The 24,221-nt window shown below is 33.8% G+C and overlaps 1 long non-coding RNA gene across 1 annotated transcript; it reads right to left on the bottom strand.

Annotated features, from left to right (window-relative positions):
• Positions 1-18,277: 18,277 nt before the first annotated feature.
• Positions 18,278-21,834, bottom strand: LOC133180532 (uncharacterized). Its single transcript, XR_009720352.1, has 3 exons — positions 21,763-21,834; positions 19,700-19,762; positions 18,278-18,439 (listed from the first exon to the last, which is right to left on the bottom strand). It is a non-coding gene; the product is annotated as an uncharacterized LOC133180532 (long non-coding RNA).
• Positions 21,835-24,221: the final 2,387 nt, after the last annotated feature.

The raw sequence follows: 24,221 nt of genomic DNA, 5'->3' as shown, positions 1-24,221 counted from the left end.
AGGATGTGTGTCAAGATTTTGCTTTAAAAATTCTAAGTGTATAAACATCATTTAAATGATATGTGATTTTGCCTTATCAATTGAAATTTACATGTTATATTAATATGTTTTGTGAATTGACTGATAATAGTCTTAATATGTAAATGTGTTTTTGGTTTAATGTATGACTCCATTTGTATGTATTTTTTCACCACCACAAACATTTTAATGTACATTGTAAATGTAACTTGTATGAAAAATCTTTTCTAGCTTCTGGATTCTAATTTTGCAGTTAATATGTACATGCTTAGTGAAGAAGAAGGTGTTCCAAGACTTTGCTTCAATTGTGTAAATGTATAATTTCTTAATTACATTATTCAGTACACAACTGTTTGAAGTATATTTAACCATCATTGAATAAATAAGTGAAGTGAAAAATGTGTTCAGGCCTTGTGTTAAGAATCAACCCTTTTTATATAAATGTATATATAAAAAAAAAGGTCATCACATGTTATTATTGAGGTCATTTGAGGGGGCACAAGCAATAGTAATTATATTTCCTATATAGCTGTAGTATTCTATAATAATGGGGGGAGGGGGGGGGGGGCACAACCCTGGTTCTTAAAGCCATGCACTTGCATGTACAAGGGTTATGTGCTTTTTTTCCTGCAATAGTTGCAATGTTTTCCCAATCCTAATAACATATTTTATTGATATGTACAAGATGTACAGCACTATAGTGATATGTACATCACTTTGTCTTACTGAAGGAAGAGCTCTGTAGAGGTGACTTGCTTAGCAGCCTCAAAATTGATAATTGATTATGGGTTTTTTGAAGATACATGTTTAAAGGAGATCATACTTAGTGGATGTAAATATAATGTAATTAACAGTTTAAAAGGTGATTAGATGGGTTCGATTGTGGTACAATTACAAAAAGCCACTTGAAACATCAGTATTGTAATAGTCACCAGCCTGCATACATGGCTATCATTAAAAATATTTTTTGTGTGATGTACTTTGACCCACATTTCGCAAGGTTGGTAGTATTTTTTTGGTGGTGGAGGTGCTCTCTCTAACAAAGCTGTAATTGGCCATTAAGTCACAAACTTAGAAATCTATTGGTGTTTTTATGTTACACTGGACAGCTTAACAGATTTAATATAAACTTTCAGTAGTAAAACCTTAAGAAATGGTAAGCCTTTACTTTAAAAATGAAACAATCTGTATTTCCCTTGATACACAGATAAAAAAAAATTCTAAATTTTAAAGTACTAAAAAAAAGATTGGTTAGGGCATTTTATAGGGTTGGTCAGAGTACATCAAACAATTTTTTATTATTGGCCTAAGCAAGGTTTTAGACTTTTAATGGCTACAAAATGCTACGATCTTGAATGATACATGCATATACTAGAGTGCGATCTATCTAGGAATAACAAGGGTTCTATCTTACAGCGTGGTCTACGCAGATCCAGAATAGCAACTAGGCTCCTGAACTAGCTCAGCTTTGTTTATGCTCAATGATTTAAACCAGCAGGATTATTATTGATTCCTATTGCTACATTATAGCTCATATTCTTGTTAAAAAACAAAACAAATTTCAATAATTACAAGATGATATTTTATCTTTTTTTTTAATAAATAAATAAATAAATAATTCAACATGATTTTAAGTACATTTACATGTATTTACATCTTGTGACTCCATGCTAAAGGAAAAGAACATGTTACAAGAAGTACAAAAGCATATTATGCAAGTTGTAATCTTAAGTATTCAATAATTGTGGAATGTATGTATTTTAAAAAACAAAAGAAAAATCCCTACGGTACTGTAGCTTTTAATGGACTGGACTTAAAGCACCCTATATAGCAACATCAAGAATCATCAACGTCCCAGAGAACGAATGCCACTGTTGATGCTGTTCACTGCCTTGGTGAATTCCATATAGGATGTCCCACAACATGAAATGTAAGCATGTGTCAGTGCCCTCTTCCTTCGGGGAGATATGGGTTTTCTTCCTTTTCTACCAAAGAAATTCCTCGCAACAAGTTCATCTTCTCTGAATAACTTCCTTGTAAGAATCCACATGAAGTTCCCATCAGAGCAAGCTGTGGACTTCACATCAGCTAGGATATCTCGTCGTATTCTGAATTCAAAATCTCCAGGGACTACATCAGTGACGTCCTTTATTTCTAAAATTGTTGCCGTCGAACTACAAGACACTGTCAGAACCTGATCTTTTTTGGCCTTCTTCCTGTTGTTAACCCTGTGAGTCACTTCCTGAACTGGGGTACAGGTGACATCTTCTGCCCCCTCATGATCCACGTTTTCTTCGGCAAAGAGAGTCTTCTTGGCTGGTAATGGTGATGAGCGACGAGCTGGTTGAGTTGAAGACCTTGATGGTGAAGAGTGGTGGGATGATGGTGGTGATTTTACTTCTGAGGAGCTGCTGATTGGAGGTGAGGAGCTGTTGACTGGAGGTGAGGAGGGGCGCCTCAGAGGAGATGAGCGGCAGGCAAGGCGTGGCGATGACCTGAGTGGTGAAGATCTGCAGGCTAGAAGTGGAGAGGACCTCAGTGGTGATCTTAATGGTGATCTGAGTGGTGATAAGCGTCGAGCTTTAACGGGCGAAGGTCTTTTCTCTTCCTGCTGAATCACCTCTATCACAGGTGTTGCAACTGAGGGGTAACGTGCCGGAATTTCCATGATAGAGTCCTCCACAGGCACAATAGTGATAGATGGTAACCCTGGCTTGGGGGTTGATGTATTTTCTGTAACCCATCTAACAATGTCGCTTACATTGGGAATGTTGCTGGTCTTTAGGGAATAGTCAGCAGCAGTAGCATGTAGAAGACAGAGAATCTCATCTAGTTTGCCATTAACTGATGATAGGTCGCCACTATACGAATCTGTTTGCGCACTTGTTTCACAAGAAGAAAAGGAGTCTGTTTGAGTTGACACAGTCTTCCTCTTCTTTCCTCCATTCTGCTTGGCAAGAAGGTCTGTTATCTCGGTCTCATCTTGAATGACAACTTTCTCTGTTTGTGAGGAGGTGCAGATCTTGTTGTCTTTGAAGTACCTCATTTGAAGACCAACCACTTCACTCTCATCTGTTGAAAGTTCCTTAAGGTAGCAGGGCTCACGACGGGGGGTAGCAATAGTAGAGGCTCTTGCAGCCGCTGATCCCTCATATAGAACTGTAACTTTCCTGCCTTTCAAACCCTGAAATGTTAACACAATCTTATCTTATAAAGTTGTAAAGACCTAGAATTGTCTTAGGACTACATCATAATACATTGTACTTTTGTACAATTAGATCCGGATGGGTCTTGGTCACTCAAATTAAAAATTTTCTGTTTGTATTTGACAATGCCTACATTTTCTTTAATCTTACAGTTAATTGCAATTCATGTATACTAACTAGTGAATGACTGATGATATGTATAAGGTAGGAAAACAACTACTGCATATGGAATTTTTTGCCATTTTCCCACTTGAAAACCATTTTGCTTTGTTTTAAATTTGTACAGTCACATTTCTTTTTAAGAAATAATACTGTCTTCTTTGAATTCACAATGTTTTAAATTCACCCACTTGTGACAAGGGCAAAAGGGGCGACACTGAAACTTGGGTGAAAGTTTCTCTGTATACAGTATGTATGAAATAAATGTTTTACCTCTATTACTCTGCTGGAAGTCTGCTCACATAAGACTGGTTCTTCATTACTTTCATCCTCCTATAAATAATATACAAAATCACATATAGGATAGTCACTATTTTGATGGGAAAATGGTTTGACATCAAATTTGATTCCCATCATTCAACACCAAAACATAAAATATTTTACAACAATATATTGTAGGATCAAGGCAAAGCTTAAAAACCCTTTGCTTGCATGTGCCGACCTATGATTTTTATTCTTACTTATTTCAGAAATTACAATAATTTCTGTAACCAATAATCATTATATTCTCTTGCATTGGTTTACATGTAATTATACAGTAAAACACACTTATTAATGTTATAGCGAACACACTTGTAATGAATTATTGCTTTCATCAAAGTGAATTTCATTTCCAATGACTTTGAAATACATATAACAAATTTTGCATATAACGAAGCAAAATGGACTGTCTGTGGCAATTGTTATAAGTGTTTTTTTTACTGTAATTTGACCATATTATCATGAACTTTGAAGAAATATTTCATGTAAATATTTCCTGTTTACCTCATCCACTGGCCAAACAGAAATATAACCATGAGGCTTGTTTTTCCTCTTCTTCTTTTCTTTGTCAAGGGCAAGAGATCGATGACTGGTGGACCACTCATCCTCATAGTCATTCAAGAAAGCCCGTGAATCTATGAAAAAATTAAATGGTTCATTAATGCCGCAAAATAATTATGATTATTATACCTCTACTGATTTTATCCCTATATAAAATTAGATCGTTAGATATGACTAATTCCCTAGAAATCATTATGAATGGACTAATCCCCGTGCGTTAGTCAAGTGAGCTAATCCCTGCTTTGAAAGCAAATTCCCGGTTAACCGTAATCCTCTAGATTTTACCTTTACATTGGTATGATATATGAATGGACTAATCCCCGTGTGTTGGTTCAGTGAGCTAATCCCTGCTTTGAAATCACGCTATCTAAAACCTCTAAATTTTATGTTTGTATCAGTATAATAAAACAGTTAAAAGTATATCATTGTGGGAGTTAGCAAGATTCCAGTTCCCCTCGACCCGGACTATTTCCCTCGGCTTCGCCTCGGGAAATAGTCCTGGTCTTGGGGAACTTGAATTTTGCTAACTCCCTCAATGATATACTTTAACTGTATATTAATATTGTTTACTTGTGGATTTCTCGTGTATGTTTTAGTCATGAATATTTAAAGAAATGCAGCAAAATAATTCTGATTAATATTGTTTACTTGTGGAACTCATGTATTTTTTAGTCATGAACATTTAAAGAATATTGGATATTGGTATATTTTAATGCACTACAAGATTGGCTTTATTGGTACATAAAAATAAGCACCACAATTTATATAAAGAAAAGTTATCTAAAGTACTAAAAAACTCCTTATAGATGGTGAGAGTGAATAAAACATCCTGACACTGATTATATTACTTTATTATATGATTGAATAATTTCTATCTCTCTGATTGGCTAAGATCCAACAGTGTAGAAATAATACTATGTTATATTCACCTGCAGGTAACCTTCCAGGTGAATATAAGGATTTATTTTCTCTACATTAGTCTAAAAATAGTTGGGAAATTTCAAATTGATACAAATAGTTTTGGAAATTTATTTCACTTGCTACAGGGGACCTCCCTCCCAAACATTTTTTACATAAATTTTTACTTATAATTTAGACTAAAAATATTCATTCAAAGACTGGTTTCCCACTAATGGACCTTAATCCCCCATCCCTAACCCTAAAACAAAATTTGAAGTTAAAAGAATTTTCTTTTTGTGGGGACTAATCAAAGATTTTTTTCAGGTGTCATTTTTCCCTGATAATGCCCCCCCCCCCCCTCTCTCTTTTAAAATCTATTCTATAAAAGAGCCCGGCATAATTTATTTTTTTTCAAAGCAACTAAGTAAATTTAAACGAGTCAGAGATGTTTGTGAAACACTAATGCCCCCCCCCCCTCCCCCAAATAATTGGAATTTTTCTAAGTCCAAGGGGCATAACTGTCAAAAATTGCTCGATCGTACCCAAATCAGAACTTGACCTAAATATTTTTATGATAAATCTGTATACCAAATTTCATTTCAGTATGTGCTACCTCTGCAAAAAAATGAAAGGAAACTGTTGGTGGACTGACAGACCGACCAACAGACAGCAGCAAAGCAATATGCTCTCCCACCAGCAGAGCAATATGCATAAAAATTCCAAATTAATACAACTGATAATGTTTCTCTCATTGCATTTAGCTAGGAACTTCAGCAAATGTTAACAAGTAACATGTCCTGAACTGCTTAATGAATAGTGAGTTTGTATCATTTTATCATTGAATCATATAATAAAACAATTAATGCTGTTTTTGCAGTCAATATGATGATTTAGCCACCTTAAAAGTACATTATTCACCTCACCCTTCGGGCTCACTGAATGCTGTACTCCTCAAGTGGCTAAATCATCATATTGACATCAAAAACAGCAATATTTGTATAATATTGACAAACTGTCTCATTTTTTTTTAAATTCATGTTAAAAATTTTCAATCTTACAATTGCTAAGTTTTGACCTTTCAAATCCCTTCACTCACAGATTTTTGTATTTAGTTGAATTTGTTCTCTAATCAATGCTAATTCTGGGGAATTTAAATTGTTTGAAAAGCTTACAGATGGCACATTGCAGACAAGACTCATGACAGTTATTTCAATTAGAACTAGAATCTACAGCCTATAACTTTTTTTAGCATGGTTAGAAGTCAATATAGTCATAAAACTTGAACTAGACATAAATGACTGCAGGTCAGTTTTACAACTTAAAGCTCATCAACCCTCTGTTCACTCTTATTAAATTTTGCTTAATGATTTTCCAAAAGAAATCTAAATAAGTCAAACCCGTTATCTCAAACTCAATGGGACCAAGGAAAAACTTTGAGATATCCGAGGATTCAAGATATCAGGGGTAAAATTCTTAAAGAATAAGTGGGTAAGACTTCCAAATCACTTCGGCATATCCATGGTATTCAAGATATCAGTGTTCAAGATATCGAAGTTCAACTGTAATTCATAATTTAAATTTCAGCACGCATTGTGGAGCAAAAGGAGATAGAAGTGGCCTTTTACCTTGACAATTTATAAAAATTTTTATAAAGGAATAATAGTAATTTATCCTAGTGAGAATTATCTTTCTTATCAGAGGGTCAATGAACCTTTATGTTTTTATACAATGCATTATGGAATACATATAATTACTTACCAGAAAGTTCCAAGATTTCAACTTTCAAAATCTTTCTCATGTATAGCACATCAACCTGCTGGCCTTTGAGGACAGCTTGAACATCTGAAACCCTAAATTTCTTAACATCGATTATGGCTGTACATCCGTCTAGGTCAAAGAGCACAAGGGCAAACATTGTTCAACCTGTAAAAATAAATAAATCGAATACATATTAACGTGTAGTAAATTAACTAAATACACATCAGGTCATTAGACACCAACTCCCACCTAAATGAGTTTTTGCAGTATACATTCTGATTTAATATATGATCATAGTCCTGCTGAAGATTTTAAATAATATAATAATAATATATTCCAAGGTTAAATTGTGACCCCCAGTATGTTGCCCCATGCAGAACCACCCCATCCTACTCCCAGGTGCATGATTTGAATAAACTTAAGCTAATTATTACTTTGGGATGCTTACAATTTAATATTACTGAATTTCTTCCCATATATTGCGACCCATTTGTTTGATCCCCTACTGTGCAATTTGAAGGAAAAAAAATTACATTATGTCAGGAAGTTTACAAATAATTTTCACCTTCTTTGGTCGAAAAAATTTTAAGCCCACCCAATTTTCACTATTTCTAAATTATCTTCACTTGATAGAGGACTTGGCCCTATATTTGTACACACTTGAATCCCCTTTACCCAAAGATGCTTTGTGACAAGTTTAATTGAAATTGGCCCAGTGGTTCTGGAGAAGATGAAATTGTGAAATGATGATGAAAGACAATGAACAATTTTTTTTATTAGAAAAGCTCACTTCAGCTCAAGTGAGCCAAAAAGTGAAACCACAAAATGCTGTCCTTTATACTGTCCCTTCCTAATCCTGTGGTCTTTTGTACAAATTTGAATCTAGACTATCTGAATATATATGTATCTGCATATTTCTAGGATGTTTCATAACCCTGTTGTATTTGAGACCCCCCCCCCCCCAATATTCTGAAGTAAAATAGATAAGACTTAAATCCTAACATCATGCTACAATCAAAACCTAATGCAAAGATATACTGTACATGTATGCCTGTGCATGTGCTAAATTCTGAAAGGTTAATACTTAAACAGTTATCATAATTAACTGCCTGGATTTTCTTATGAAGTATCTGTATTTGCTCTGACAATGGTACTAGAGTTGTCAAACAGAAGGAATGTGGATTTTTGAGGAATGTGGATTTTTGATCAAATAATCTGTTTATGTATCACTTGCAGTAAGGGCAGAAGACATGAAAATACATGAGAGGCAAACATGTACATGTAATATATATCGCATGTATCAGTACTAGTTTTTCAAAGAGCACGAAAATTCCAAGAAGCTATTATTATCATATAATATATCATACATGTACTTATATCTAAAAATCTTATATTTCAATTGTTTATTGGAAATTGTGATTTTTTTTTTAAATCTTCTAAGTTCAAGGGGTATAACTCAGTCATCAAACCATGACCAAATTTGAACTTGACCTTTATTTTCTGATAAAATACCTGTATATGCAATTTCAACCTTATACATACATCCCTTCAAAAGTTAGAGAGCAAAAGGAGGCCCAGGGGCCACATCGCTCACCTGAGCACTATGGCTAGGAAAAAGCAGAAATCAGTTCAGTCTTGAAAGGTTGAGAAGTTTAAATATAAAAGTGATTCGGGGGGGGGGGGAGGGGGGCATGAATTGAACAAATTTGTATCTACATTACCTGAGGATGCTTCCATTTAAATATGACTAATCATGGCTTTGCTGTTCTTGAGTAGAAGATTTTTAAAGATTTTTCCTATGTATTCCTATGTAAAACTTTGATCACCCATTGTGGCCCCGCCCTACCCCCATGGGTCATGTTTGAACAAACTTGAATCTACACTATCTAAGAATCCTTCCATATAAATATGACCAATCATGGCTTTGCTGTTCTTAAGAAATAGTTTTTTTTTAAAGATTTTTATTATGTATTATGTAAAACTTTGATCGCCCATTGTGGCCCCACCCTATCCCTGGGGGTCATGATTTGAACAAACTTGAATCTACACTACCTGAGGATGCTACCATATAAATATGACCAATCATGGTTGTGCTGTTTTTGAGAAGATTTTTCCTATATATTCCTATGTAAAACTTTGATCGCCCATTGTGGCCCCACCCGACCCCCATGGAGTCATGATTTGAACAAACTTGAATCTACACTACCTGAGGATGCTACCATGTAAATATGACCAATTATCGCTTTGCTGTTGTTGAGAAGAAGATTTTTAAAGATTTTTCCTATATACATGTATTCCTATGTAAAACTTTGATTGCCTATTGTGGCCCCACCCGACTCCCGGGGGTCATGATTTGAACAAACTTGAATCTACACTACCTGAGGATGCTTCCATGTATATATGACCAATCATGGCTTTGCCCTTCTTCAGAAGAAGATTTTTAAAGATTTTTCCTATATATTCCTATGTAAAACTTTGATCGCCCATTGTGGCCCCACCCGACCCCCGGGGGTCATGATTTGAACAAAAATCAGAAAAGGTGGTAAAACTGAGGGTACTTCCAAAACAAATTACTAGTTAACATATTACATGAAAATCAAGTCTTAGACATGATTAATTGAATTTTGATAAAGCTTACATATGAGTACATGTATAACAAACATTTTATCATGAAATGCAAAATTTTTTATACTATTTAGTTTTAGAAAGAAAAATCATTTAAAATCAACAGGTAATGTTTATATACTTTATGAGAAATCTTCTTAATTTCAATCAGCACAATGTCCTTGATTTGATACTGAACAAAAGGCTCATGGACCACATTGCTCACCCAAGCACCTTGGATAGGAAAAAGCAGCTATCAGTTCAGTATTGCAAGTTATTAAAATAAAAAAAGTTGTCTTAAGGACATACGCAACATACTTTACCTACTGATAATTTTTCAAGATATTCTGAATTTAAGATTGTAGTGCCATCAGATATTCATAGATGAAAAATCAGCATGCAATACCAGGGGTTTTGAAAAGATATCAATTGATAAAAATTCTTGTATAATTCAAAGAAAAATAAACAAAAATTCTCGTACATTTTCAACCATGACAATATGTTGAATAAAGTGAATTTAAGAGCGTCAAGTGACGGCTTTTGTTAAGTTGTTCTTAGAAATTTTATGAATTTTAAAACATGGTTCATGTTAAACATTATTACTAAAGATCAACTACATGGATATGTATTGTCTGATTGAACTATTCATAATATATTTAATGAAGGAGGGTCATTTACATGTATCTATAGCGATAATATTTACCTTTTGCTTAATTAACTTTAAACTGAACCAGGTACAAGTTAACAAAGAATCATTGAAAAAAATGTCAGCACAATGGGAAATATTATCGGAAGCGTGTTGACAATAAAGAAGCAAAGCAGTGCAAGTGAATTGATGACTTGTTTAAAGCTGCAACATCCTCTAATTCTACTGCAGCTCTGATACCAAGCTCTACAGCTTGTGCAAAACAATTATTCTCATTGTTGAACTCTTTGTGCACCAGTTTCAGGTCTACTATGAGTCAAAATAATCTTGACGACATGATTTGCATCATTAGTGGGGGAGCAGGAGACTTACAGCAAACCAGATTAATCGGTCCGTAGCAAATTTCAAAGATAAGAAACAAAAGGCTTTAGAATTTTAAGTAATAAATGGCTTGTCTCTGCCAAAGTACCGGTCTCTATGTCCCACAGTGGGATTCGAACCCGTGACATAAGAATCAACTCCTTACTCCACGACTCTAGAGCAAATGCTCTACCACTGCACCACGCGGGCAATGGGGGAGGGGTAATAAGTATGTTAATTTTCCCAATTTGACAAAAATGTCGAGGATTTTTCCCATTTGAGAGGGACCCAGTCCCTGTACCTAAAAGTGCAGTGACAGCCCTGGTAATTAATAAAATTCCAATTGCTTTGTTAAAGTAAGGAATTACATTACACATTACATTTTATAACATAAAAACACAGATGTTATGACCACATAAATTATAGCTATAAATAAACTTTCTCACACGTTGTGCTTGGTTAGTATGCCTTCCCTCAGGTCTGTAAGTCAGAGTGGTGTTTTGTTATTTAAATTTTGGATTCATTTATCATGTTCAAGTAGTTTGACTATCTACAGTTGACAAAGAAGTGGATTGAAACACTTTAATTTCAATGTTGTAATTTTGTTCATGCAATCTCTGTTTTATGTAAGGCCAACTTTAAGATAATATTTGCTGGCCCTCTCCCAACTCAGGATGAAAATAATGAGTCGGTAGGTAGGTGAGAATTTTTTTTCAAAGAAAATTTCAAAATCAATGCTGAATTTTTAAAGATCTATTTTCCGGAATGCATAAAAAAATAATTGATTCCAGGAGGTTAAAAAATTTTTGAGTCAGGCCATTTTAAGCCACTCAGTAGGTAGAGGGCAACCAAACAATTTTTTAAAGATGGACTATTTATCAGGGGTGATATTTAATTAACTGATAATGCTATAATTGTAAAAACGACCATGTATTAATAATTTAATGAACTAGTGTACTTGTAATAAGAAGGGCAGGCATAATCAATGAAGTGACATAAATTTATTAACACAATCAAAGGCTATAATTACTTCAGTACCTGAAGATAAAGGGTTTGAAGTTACATTACTGGAGCATACTAACTTGCAAGATTGGAAATATATATGCAGCTAAGGCCATCATTAAAAATATCTTTGTTTCCCCTAACCCGACCCTAAAATTTCAAAGTGAGTAGGTAGGTAGGTAAATTATTTTTTTTTTCTGACAGCAGTTTTGAAAATACATTCTGAAAATTGAATAATATCTCTATAAATAAGAAAGAACAAAAAAACCGATTTTTAAACCGAATATCATACAAATGAAATTTAAAAGCAACATGTATGGTAAATTAATTCACAAATATTATTCATTTGAACTTGTGAAATATCTCAGGTCAGCGTAAATTTATTGAAATTGAATTTTTACAAAAAGACAAGATTCGCAAATACTCAACCATCGGCCATCCGAGTATATATTTTTCAAACCTACTATCATCTTCGAGTGCTTACACAGATAAAATGTCAAGGGCCTTGCATGGCGAAGTAATTCTAGTGTTTCGTTTTGAAGTCACGACGTAATTCAGGAGCTTATTCTAAGTCACAGGTCCCGACGTGGGGTGTGGAAACTAGTCAGTCAAATGAGACCGTAAAATAATGTATGGCCATGCAGTGTCACAGTATACATGTAGATGCTGGCACGATAGAGATCCCTTACTGATGCTTTATGATCAATGGCCATAAGTGCCGAGAAAAAGTCTAAATTAGGAGCCCTCCACCAGGCAGGTGTTCAAATGTCGACCCAGCAATTTTTAAAGGTATTTTAAAGCAAAGAATCAAACTACATGTATTTTACACTTAATACACTGGACGTCTCAGGAAGCCGTACCATAAGCCAACTTTAAAGATTTCAACACTATAATTTGAAAAGAGAGTACCTGTATAAACAATATTTAATTCAACCAAACCATATTAAAAATTATTAAAGTTTACTCCATAAATAAAAGGAATGAAGAAACGACATCCGAATTATATTCATCAAGATGAAATAATTAGGCCAAATAAAAAAATATGTGTGGTTCCAGTTACCCGACCGTCCCTATTTTATACCCCCGACCCTAAACTTTTTTTTCGGCAATTTTCATATTTATTCCAGAATTTCCCCCGATTTCCATCATGGGCTCCGGTATTAGTTTTAGTTTCAGCAATATTGGCCTCCTTGCAAAACATCATTTCAACGAGCAAGTTTTTAATAGTGTCAAATCCAAAGCAATCTAGCATGTGGGTGTCCCCTACCAACGTTGACTAGTATATTATAATGCCACATCTAAATGCCACTTGCAAAACAGTGATAGGTATTGTTTAGAAAAATCAAGAAAATCATTTTGTTAAAAAAAAAAAAAAAAAAAAAAAAAAATCCCTACCTACATACCCTAATTTTTTTGGAGGTGTAACCGGAACCACACATATTTTTTTGTTTGGCCTTATACAAAGATATATTTACAAATCCTATGGTCCTATATAGTAAAAATAGAATCATACATGAAGTGTTTTTTAGATCGAAACGAATGAAATGAAGTGAAATTTATTGATATGCATACACAAATTGGGCCCCTCTTCTGCTCATGAGGCAGGCTTTGTCATGCTTACTACGTAAGTTAATTTTAGAAGACACATTTGTAAATACCATCTTAACACTCCATAGTCATGGTATATTTAATTCACGAAATGTTTCAAGAGTGTAGGATTCTAATAAGTTAAAGATGTATATTAAGATTGATATATCGCCATTGTTTTATAACACTAAATAACCCTCTGTGGCCACATGTTGTGGTTGCCAAATGAGAGTAAAACAAAAGCCGCCGTTCTGAGAAAAAAAAAAATTTTTGATGAAATTGTGTTTTATAAAGTTGATAAACAATAAAAATAAATATTTGAATAATCTTATTAAAAAAAACTTTTCAGTCGGCACGATTTAAGTGGGTCAGTCGCGTTAGGGGAAACAAACCTATTTTTTATTTTGGCCTAATTCATTTCCATATGTTGCAACATTAGATGATAGACATAGACTATGAAGTGGGAGGGCAGCTTTTCTTGCTCAGTGGTTCTTCACTCGTTGAAGAAGATTTTTAAAGATTTTTCATATATATTTCAATGTGAAAGTTGGAGTTCCTATTGTGGCCCCACCCTACCCCCGTGGGTCCGGATTTGATCAATCTAGAATTTACACTACCCCAGGATGCTTCCACATACGTTTCAGCTTTTCTGGCCTGGAGGTTCTTGAGAAGATTTTTTGATGACCCCATGCTATTTTTTCGTGATCACCTCCCTTTGGAAGCGGACTTGACCCTTCATTTTAACAATTTAAATTTCCCTTCACTCAAGGATGCTTCGTACCAACTCTGGTTAAAATTGATCTAGTGGTTCTTGAGAAGAAGATGAAAATATGAAAAGTTTACAGACAAACAGATGGAAGGACAGCTAGATGGACAATGGACAAGAAGTGATTAGAAAAGCTCATTTGAGCTTTCAGCTCAGATGAGCTAATAAAATTCCCTATTGTGGGCCTACACTACCTCCTAATGCAATAATTTGAACAATTTACAATCTACACTACCTCGGGAAGCTTTCACAAAGCTTTTCTGGCCCAGTGGTTCTTGATATTAAGAAGAGTTTTTAATCATCAGCCCTATTTTCCGCAAAACTTGCCTTTTCCTGATTACTGTACATTCCTTATTTTACGCGAGTACTTAATATCGCGAAATGGCCTAAGGGCGTCTATTCAAATCACGAGAACAATAATTCGCGAGTGAGTGATTTATCTAGAGATTTTACATACATTAAAGCATAATAAAAATAAAAGCGAGTAATTTTTTTTCGCGAGTGGTGCTTCTCGCATAATTACGCGATAATTTATTCCTCGCGTATATTTAGGAATCTACAGTATCTCCTCATGACATTGGGTTTGCCTTTATTTCAAAAATTTAAAAATCCTCTTAACCTATAGTGATGCTTTCTAGCTACTTTGGTAAATTTGGCACAGTGGTCCTTGAGAAAAAGTTGAAAATGTGCAAAGTTCAGAGATGGATGGACAGATGCCAGACAATGGGTGATCAGAAAAGCTCACTTGAGCTTTCAGCTCAGGTAAGCTAAAAAAATTTACAATGACAGACAGATTTTGATCAGAAAAGCTCACTTTAGCCTTTTACTCAAATGAGCTATAAATGAATGAACCAGGAAGGGGGGGGGGTTTAAAGTAAATTACATCTAAGTGCCTGTACTGTTCTCGCATATTTTGCAAATTTAGGTACCACTTATTTGAAAATCATAGAAATACAAATGAAGCTTCAACCCAAAACATTTGCTTCCGGTAAAATATTTGCAATCATACTGTAAAATGTGTTTAATCATGAAAAATCATGAAAAAAAATTAAAATGCTTTTTCATGTTCTTAGTGTGGTTCTAATGAAAAATTGTTTTTGTGCAGATATTTTAGAATATTAGATGGAAATTTTGATTTCAACTGAAATGATAATGGCTTGTTCCAAAGACTGTGTACATAGAAATAGACAGGTCAGGTAGGCAATCACCAGCACGTCGATTTACCCAAATGGAACCCAAATGGAAATCAAAATGGACCCAAATGGAAATCAAATGGACCCAAATGGAATATTAAATATATATTTTCATATTATCAAGTTGTTACTTATTTAAAATGATGAAAATAATGAACTTACAAATGGAGAACATTAATTATTCATTTCTAATATCTTATTTTATAATACGAATTAATTTTCTTTAGTATTCTATATCGGCAAAATTATGGGAGGGGGGCACAGCAAGTTATTTAACTAAAAACACTAGGTCTGTTGGAGATATTTTTTTTTCTGTGTCTACTGGGGGGAATAAATGTTTTATCATTGATAGGGGCTGTCTATTTTTTATTACAAATGATTGAATCTTTCAATATTTTTAAACATGGGCTTTTTCCAATTGATTTACATGATGGATGTTGCGGCAAATGTTAGGCTTATTGTTGACGAACGGAGGAAATGCGGTAGGTGTCAAATACGTCTTGTGTAGCGTATAAAAGAACGAAGATATACAAAACAAAGTAAAGTCAAGGACTTTTTATGCATACCGTTTTGATTTAATTAACATTAGAGAAATAAAGCCCAGCACAGTCCGTAGGTATTATTTGTTTAAAATTTGCGAGGTACACAATCTCTATTAAGTACCACGGAGTTATCTCTCATGCTGGGTTATTGATGCGTTTGAAAACTATATTTAGAATGAATGTGTTAAGATTTCAATTTTTAATCAAAAAGTGCAAGGGCAAGGCGACAACCCAAGAGGTAGGGTTTTATTTTAAATTCTTTATTTTACTGATTAGTTTTTAAAAATTGATGCTCATTTCTTTGTAATTCATTAGGCAATTTAAAATTTCCGATTAAATGATGAAAATTAAATACCCTATTTTTGAATACTGGTGTTTGTTTTCAATAAATAACTTAAATATCTCAGAAATCGGACTGAATGAGCATCAGTTTTTCAATAGGATAGATACCAAGGGGCACAATGAAACATTGTGCAGCCTTAAATATTGTTTGCCTTGCCCTTGCACTTTTTGGTTAAATTTGACATTTCATATTTTGACCTAAACTCGGAGCTCAAGTGACTGTAGAGGGTCACATGATGACAAAAAATACAAACTCTTCATAAAGCCATTAAGATTTTTCAGATAGAGTTTCATGCTAATAAATAAGACGGTTGAACTTTAAGTGTCTCGTTTTTGGTGCCTTTTTATAGAAAATGTTGCCTTAACTGTACTGCGTATGCAGATGTTCGGGGAAGCTTTTATGATGTCACGTTAACATAATTCAGATGAATCTCGATCAATAAATACTATATGTTCTTTTTAAAACATTCGTTTTTCATATATATTATAAAGATAAATGAATGTGCAACGTATCTTGCCATAAAAAGCACTTCGAGTATGTAGAATGAAAGCCAGCTTGATCTCGCTGTACTTACTGAAATGACTTCATTTCTAAGTTTGACACGCAGTTTCTCTGTACTTGAGACGTGGATCAAGCTATTATCGTACGTAGCTTGTAAAAATAAAACTAAATACGAAACAAGCTTTTACGCCTTTTATATTCAGAAAAAATGAATACAATTTTAATTTTTTTAACAGCATTAGTTTTGATGAATGTGCATTTGCCCTTTTATATATCGGGTCTCTGCCCGGCCCAAGCGACATCAAAAGTTCAACGACATCCGCTTCACTAAAAATTCTGAATTTTTAAACACGTATAGCTATTATTCCTACTAATCTGAAAAGTGCTGGGAGCTGCACTGGGTGAAATAAGCAGTTTCCCATCATGGGAAACTATACGGAAACCACATGGAAACCTCAAGTTTACATCATGTTTCCCAGTGGTTTCCGCAGCGGATGCCAGGTTATTCCGTCAAGTTTCCGGGGCATGGAAACTACTACGCTCCGATTCCACTAGGTATCCCGAACCACGGAAACCTCGGGAAACCTGAAGTTTCCCAAGCTTCCATGTAGTTTCCCGTAATGGGAAACCTGAAGATTCCACTGGTTTCCATAATTAGGAAACTGGAATCGGAGCGTAGTGGTTTCCATGGAACTGGGAAACTGGATGGAATCCTCAGGTTTCCCATGAACGGAAACTAGAGGAAACCTCATGATTCCTCAAGTTTCCATGTTTCAGGAAACTACATGGAATTGGAGCGTAGCGGTTTCCGTGTTATGGAAACTTGGTTGAATTATCTGGTGTCCTATAAAAGGAAATTACAGGGAAACTTCAAGATTCCCTTATTTTTCTGAGACGGGAAGCAATTTGGAATTGTGGTGTAATAGTTTCCATACCATGGAAACTACAGGGTAGGTTGAGCATTTCAATTTTGGGAAATGATTGACAGGCGACTGGAAGCTCAAGGATCCCTGTATTTTCCATGGTAAATCTTTCTTTTCTAGAATGTGAAAAGAGAACAGCAGTTTTAAATCAAAATACATATTATTAATTTCCTTGGTAAACTGTGTTTTCTTTTCAAAATCTATTAAAAAAATGTATAAAGAAGAAAAAGCATTATCAAATCATATGTTTAATAATTCATTTGATGTACAAAAACATTATTTTAAAATTATATCAAAATAAATAAAATCATATATCTTAGGTAAACAATGTAGTAGTCTTTCACATCTAAGTCCATTCATAAACTTGATTAAATACTCAGTACTTCTTTCAACATTAGCTTCCCTTGTATTTTCTTTCCATCATCTGCGATCTGCAATATATTTTCATAAAAAATTATTTTTGTAAGAATTGTATGCTTGAATATTATTTAGAAATCTGACAAGATCACTCAATGTCCTTTATTGTACCAATATCAGTGATTAATTTCAGTCTTTAAATTTAATGACCATGAAATCAGAATAATGAACATTACATAGTACATGTAATGTTTTAAGCCAGATAAATATCAAAGCAGGTATGATTGAGAAAATGACCATCTCATAGAACACTGCTTTTAGTTGAGTCAATTGGAGAGAAATGTGCTCTGGACAAGGATATTACAAATCTTTTTTTCTTATTAATTGATATTAGACCTAGAAAATTGGTTAAAGATCACTACACACCCTTCATCCCAAAGCACACAATCCAGATCATACCAAGGGAGAAAAATTATGCTCTGGACAAGGACTTTAAACAAATATATATAGTGTATTTTGATACTGACCTTTGACCTAGATAATTGGTCCAAGGTCACTTTTTACCCTCCATCCACAGGCACTCTACGAGTTAAATTTGAGTGAGATTGGGCTATGAGGAGAGAAAATATACTCAGGACAAGTGATATCAGATGGACAGACAGATCATCTCATGGCATCCACAGAACAGGACCCTAAAAAATCAATGCATATATATGTAAAGCTATATCCATATAAGTCAATATGAATTCATCATATATTGCATTGCATACACATGCTTTAATCATGTTTAATTTCAAATTGCATGTACACTCAGTTTACATACAAATAATCTAAATTTCATCAAAGACGACCAACATAACAGCCATTCAAGATTTAGTTAATCAACATTCAGTACAAGTTCTATATGCTATACCATATGTACAGACAGTTACTAGTATTATTTACCTGCATTCTAAATCTTGTTTTATGTCACTGAAAATTAAGGCGATAGCCATTAACCAATTTTAGCCCCAATTTACATACATGCATGTTGTAATGTTTGTTCAAGACTTCCCATTTAAAAATATTACCTTATAGTATATTTAGTTAACATATACCTAATATTAAAGTTTCAATGTGTTTCACTGAATATTTTAGAAATTACAGTCATCAAAATACTGACCAGCCAGAAATCAGTAAAGGTGCATGTCCTTATTTTTCATTTTTGTATTGTTTCATATTACATGTTTCAATGTTAAAAAGTTTTAGTAAGTTATAATATTTACTACTTTATCATAGCCATACAGTTGAACTCTGGCATTTCGAATATCATAGATACATGTATGTTGAAGTAATTTGGAAGTATTCTTTAAGCATTTTACTCCTGATATCTTGAATCCTCAAATATCTCAAAATATTTTCAATGATTGAATTGAACTTTGATCCATGGAAAAAGGACTCTTAAACAAATATTCATTATTCTTAAAATAAAGTCTACAGGTTACAAAATTATAAGTTGCTCAACAATGATCATATCAATAATATTTAAGAGAGTTAATCATTTCCCCTTGGGGGGGGGGGGGGGGCTTCCTCTGTACAATTTAGAATATCCTTACTTTGTGTCAACCTTGGTTAAAATTAGTGGTTCTTGGGAAGAAGTTAAAGATGTGAAAAGCTCACAGATGGATAGACAGTTTGATGGACAAAACACAAAACAAAAGGTGATCAGAAAAGTTCACATGAATTTTTAGCTCGGGTGAACTAAATTCCTCACTGCATGGTGTATATTATGCGAGATATCATCCAGACAGAAAATTTTATAGAGGAATGAAAAGGAAGACTCCAAGTCATAATTTTACATAACCTCTTTTAGTTTGCAATTGGTATTTCAACATTCCAATTAAACTCAAGTTCTTTTCTTTTCATGCAATTGTTATACATGCCTATTTATGACTGAATTAATTACCACTTACCACATGATCACATCTTGATTCATCATACATCTTGCTGGTTCTTTAATGTCAGTTTTCTTCTCTCTGAAAGAATATATTATGTACATTTACTATTGCATTCTGATTTCACCTATAAGACCAACAATAAACAAGTCTCACAGGGGCCACATTGCTCACCAAAGCACTTTGGGTAGGAAAAAATATAAATCAGTTCAGTATTGAAAAGTTTAGATATAAAAGTGGTTTGGGGGGTGGGGGGGGGGGAATTCTACACTTTCTAAGGATGCTTTTGAATTAATATGACACATATTAGCATTGCTGGTCTTAAGAAGAAAATCTTTTTTATTCCTTTGTATAACTATCATCCCCTGTTATGGCCCCTCTATTCTCCTGGGGGGGGGGGGTCACGATTTAAATAAATTATATCTACATTACTTCATCGCCTGTGTATATAAATATGACCAATCATGGCTTTATTGTTCTTGAAAAGAAGAATTTCTAAGATTTTTCCTATGTACTTTGATCGTTCATTGTGGCTCCGTCCTACCCCGGAGGTCATGATTTGAACAAACTTGAATTTATACTAGCTGATGATGTTTCAACATAAGTGTCATCTTTCCTGATACAGTGGTTCTAGTGAAGAAGATTTAAAAAGATTTTTTCCTATGTATTCCTATGTAAAATTGATCATCCATTATGGCCCCGCCCTACACTGGGGGTCATGAATTGAACAAATTTGAATTTACACTACCTGAGAATGCTTCCAAATAAGTTGGAATCTTTCACTGCCATGTGGTTCCAGAAAAGAAGATTTTTAAATGATGCCATTAATTTTTCATTTATTTGTAATTATTTCCCTTTAGAAGAAGATATGGCCCTTTATTTGAACAAACTTGAATCCCCTTTACCCAAGGATATTTTATAGCAAGTTGGTTGAAATTGGCCCAGTGGTTCTTGAGAAGATTGAAATGTGAAAAAATTACGAAAACGACGGCGACAGACAAATTTCGATCAGAAAAGTTCACTTGAGCCTTTGGCTTTGTGTGCTAAAAATGATTTGTTTGATGTACTCCGAATAACCCATCAAAATCACCCCTACCCAATCATTTTTTTAGTATTGAAATTTTATTTCAATTTTTTTTTTTGGGGGGGGGGTCATTGAAATAAATTTTGTTTCATTACAAAGTTGAGGTTTATAATTTCTCCAAGACACTTGTTTTATGGAGAAATGAATATTAAATCTGTCTAGCTGTCCAGTGTACGTAATGAAACATCAATAAATTTCTAATTCTGTGTTTTTTATGACAAAAATCAATTTGTTAGATACTGCCAAAAAAATCTACCTACCTACCTACTCATTTTGCAAAATGTGGGTCAGAGTACATCAAACAAAAGTATTTTTAATAATGGCCTAGACTTCAACAACTACCAGGGAGGAAAAAAAAATAAACAAACAAAAATTTCAAACAAATGTAGATTTACTTATTTTTATCATTATGCTTCTACGATGTTGCTACCGCCATCAATAACTGATGATTGTAATTTAGATGATTCATTTGCATTACTTGAAATACTATCAAAAATTATCAATATTTGTACATCATGTAGGCTTATTATTTTTAACATTTTCAGTAAATCTCTCAGCAGGTCACATATGAGAATTTTTGTCTTTTGAACAGTAAACTGTTTCAATTTACAATCTATCACTTGTTTGTTAAACAGTTGTTATATTATTATAGACAGTGTACTTTAAAACCAATACATTTTCCCTATACAAATCATCACTATGCATATCAATAAGGGTTGTGCTATGGCTTTGTAAGATGTTTATGTACTCTAGTTACAGACAATCTATTTAAATTGTTCTTATGATTCTTCATAATTTGTAATTATATCTGCCACATAAAGGCGTTTTATCTGTGTCGGATTACAATAGTCAGAACTCTCTCTTTCAGCTGTCTTTTAAATTTCCATTGATGATGATGTCCTTCGTGAATAATCTGATAAGTTGAGATTGCGGACACCTTTTGTTTAAATATTAATGACTTAATCGTAATTTAGTAGCAGAAATAATTCATTTATACCTTGTCGTTACATCATAAAAAGTTCCAAAAGTCTAACAAGTTCATGAAGTTGACGATCCGAGAACACATGTATTCAAACCGGATATATCTTTTGTCTGTATTAACAAGGAAACCATATTCGGTACAAACATTATTATCCGATTTAACAAAAAAAAAAATCATACACTTTTCATTTATATACAGAGAGAGAGAACTATTATAGAAGGCATTCATTTTCACTAAAAAAAAATGATCTAAAAATGCAAAACGTACAGCATGGAAAAAGACAAATGTGGTGCCATAGGGTCTAGCTATACAATAGTCTACTATCTATGCATCTTTGATCGTAAAACACTAAATATTGTATAATTCAAGTTTCTCTTTTCGTTTTTGCAATGCGTAAACTAAAATATTTAAAACTTAGATATCAAACATTTCAAAATGGCGTCAAAACGAATGTGGTCTTCGATGGGAAAGATTTGTTCTGCCCATTGTTACTATTATTTACCGTAAAAAAGTATATAAAAATATACGTACACTAATCCTTGGTTGTTGATCATTGCATTTTTCACAGTTTTAAAGACACTGGGTGGCGAAAACATCATTAACTTTTCACATTTGCACCTTACACCCGAGTTCTTCTCCGTCTTGCTCAACTCCAAAAATGGCGCCTCGTGAAAATTGACCAATGAATAAAGCCTCTGCAGAGCGATGCATTATGGGAAACAGAACCTATTTACTTTAATTATGTTAGAGGGTAAAGTTTTTATATATAATATAATTTCCCTGTGACGGTGATTATGAGTTCTTATCCTTGAAGTTCTTCTCTGTTCATAGAAAGGGGAGTGCTCCTCAATAAAGAGCAAGAGCCACGAACCATCAAAAATGGCCCTGTCTCAAAAAGTAACGGGTTTTTTTCAATTGATAGTGTAGACTTTAAGCTTTTCTTTGCCGTTTTTCTTTTTTCGATGTCGATTATATTTTTTGAAAAAGAGAGTTTGAAGTTTGACGGTGTTTTAAAAGAAAAATGCTAGTAGAACGTCATTTTTTGAAATGTAACGTCGTAGGTCGGAAAAATTACCTTGAGCGATTTTACATATGTGACTTTGAATTAAAACTAGTATTAATTGGGATAGAAATTTATTATCTTACTAATAAACTTCGTAATTAATTTAAGACAATTAATAACAGTTGGAAATTGATTTCACATCGCAGTCTTGATGGCAACGGCGTGTATAACTGATTGAAATTTATAGATACATGTACAGTAAAATAATCTGTGTTACTGTCTCGGAAAGTTTTCACTCCACCTGGTACCTATGCTAATATAATTTTTAAGAAGGAACGTTGTATTTCTATCCCTTGAACACATTTTTGTGCATTACTTGTAAGTATTGAGTATTGAACATCATTAAAAAAAAACATACGACTTGCTTCAAATGACGATAGCCTGTCCAACTTAGTTTTCTTGACTTTTTCCTACACGCCTGCAAATATTAGCTGATCTTTGGAATGCGCGTCCAGGCACGAAGTTTGTTTTTCAAAGTGGGGAAGAGGGCAGTCAGAAAAAAAAACAAGATACCTGAAATGATCTTAAAACGAATGTTTCTAAACTGAAGAACTACAATGTAATTCAATAACTGGATAGAAGTAATTGCAAAAAAAATTGTTTAACTGGAAATAGACTTTTAATACGAAATTCTTAGATCCTGAACTTGCGAGTATTTTAACATATAAAAGTTCTAAATGATTTGGAAAAGGGAGGAAGTAAAAAGTTGGAAGGACTTGTTTCTAATCCATTTATTCATTTGTAACAATAATTTGAACGTCGTTTTCGAAACAGAAACATAGATTAATTGAAAAGGGGTGTCGCAACTTATCAGAATGGTTTATTAAGTAAACGGAACTCATTGTCGCCCTAAATGTGAGTTTCTTTGGAATAATAGGGAATACATTTCCAAAAAAATATTCTTAAGAAAGATAAACCTGTTAAAAATCACTAATTTAAGGCCAAAGCAGAAAATAAATCAGCCCTGTTCATTATTATATATTTATCGATATTTGCTAGACCCCCCCCCCCCCTCTTCTCTTGCAAAATATTCTAATATTTCTCTCCCAAATATCTTAACTGCGAGGAATTTGTAAAGATAGAAATCTGCGAAAAGTATATGATTATTTTTTATGTAAATGTACAAAATAATTAAACTTGAGCAAATATTCGTTTTTAGCATAGGTAACTATAGTGTAAAATTCCTACTTTCGATTTCATTGCACATAATGGTTTTTGTGGTTTATAAAAAGAGTAGAGCTGTATTTATATTGCTGATATGTGCAGGCCCGTAGGAAGAAAATTCAGTTTGGGGGGGGGGGGCACAGCCATACATTTTCGGTTGACAGTTGAGGAGGCACGACCAAAAATTTCATGAGAAGCAGAAAAAAAAGGTCATCAGACGTTTTTATTGAGGGGCACAAGCATATAG

Source organism: Saccostrea echinata, unplaced genomic scaffold (genome assembly GCF_033153115.1).
Source record: "Saccostrea echinata isolate AGI-Se365-2 ecotype Australia unplaced genomic scaffold, CSIRO_AGI_Sech_v1 ptg000006l, whole genome shotgun sequence".
Lineage (NCBI taxonomy): Eukaryota > Metazoa > Mollusca > Bivalvia > Ostreida > Ostreidae > Saccostrea > Saccostrea echinata.
This window is presented reverse-complemented; position numbering and strand designations above follow the sequence as displayed.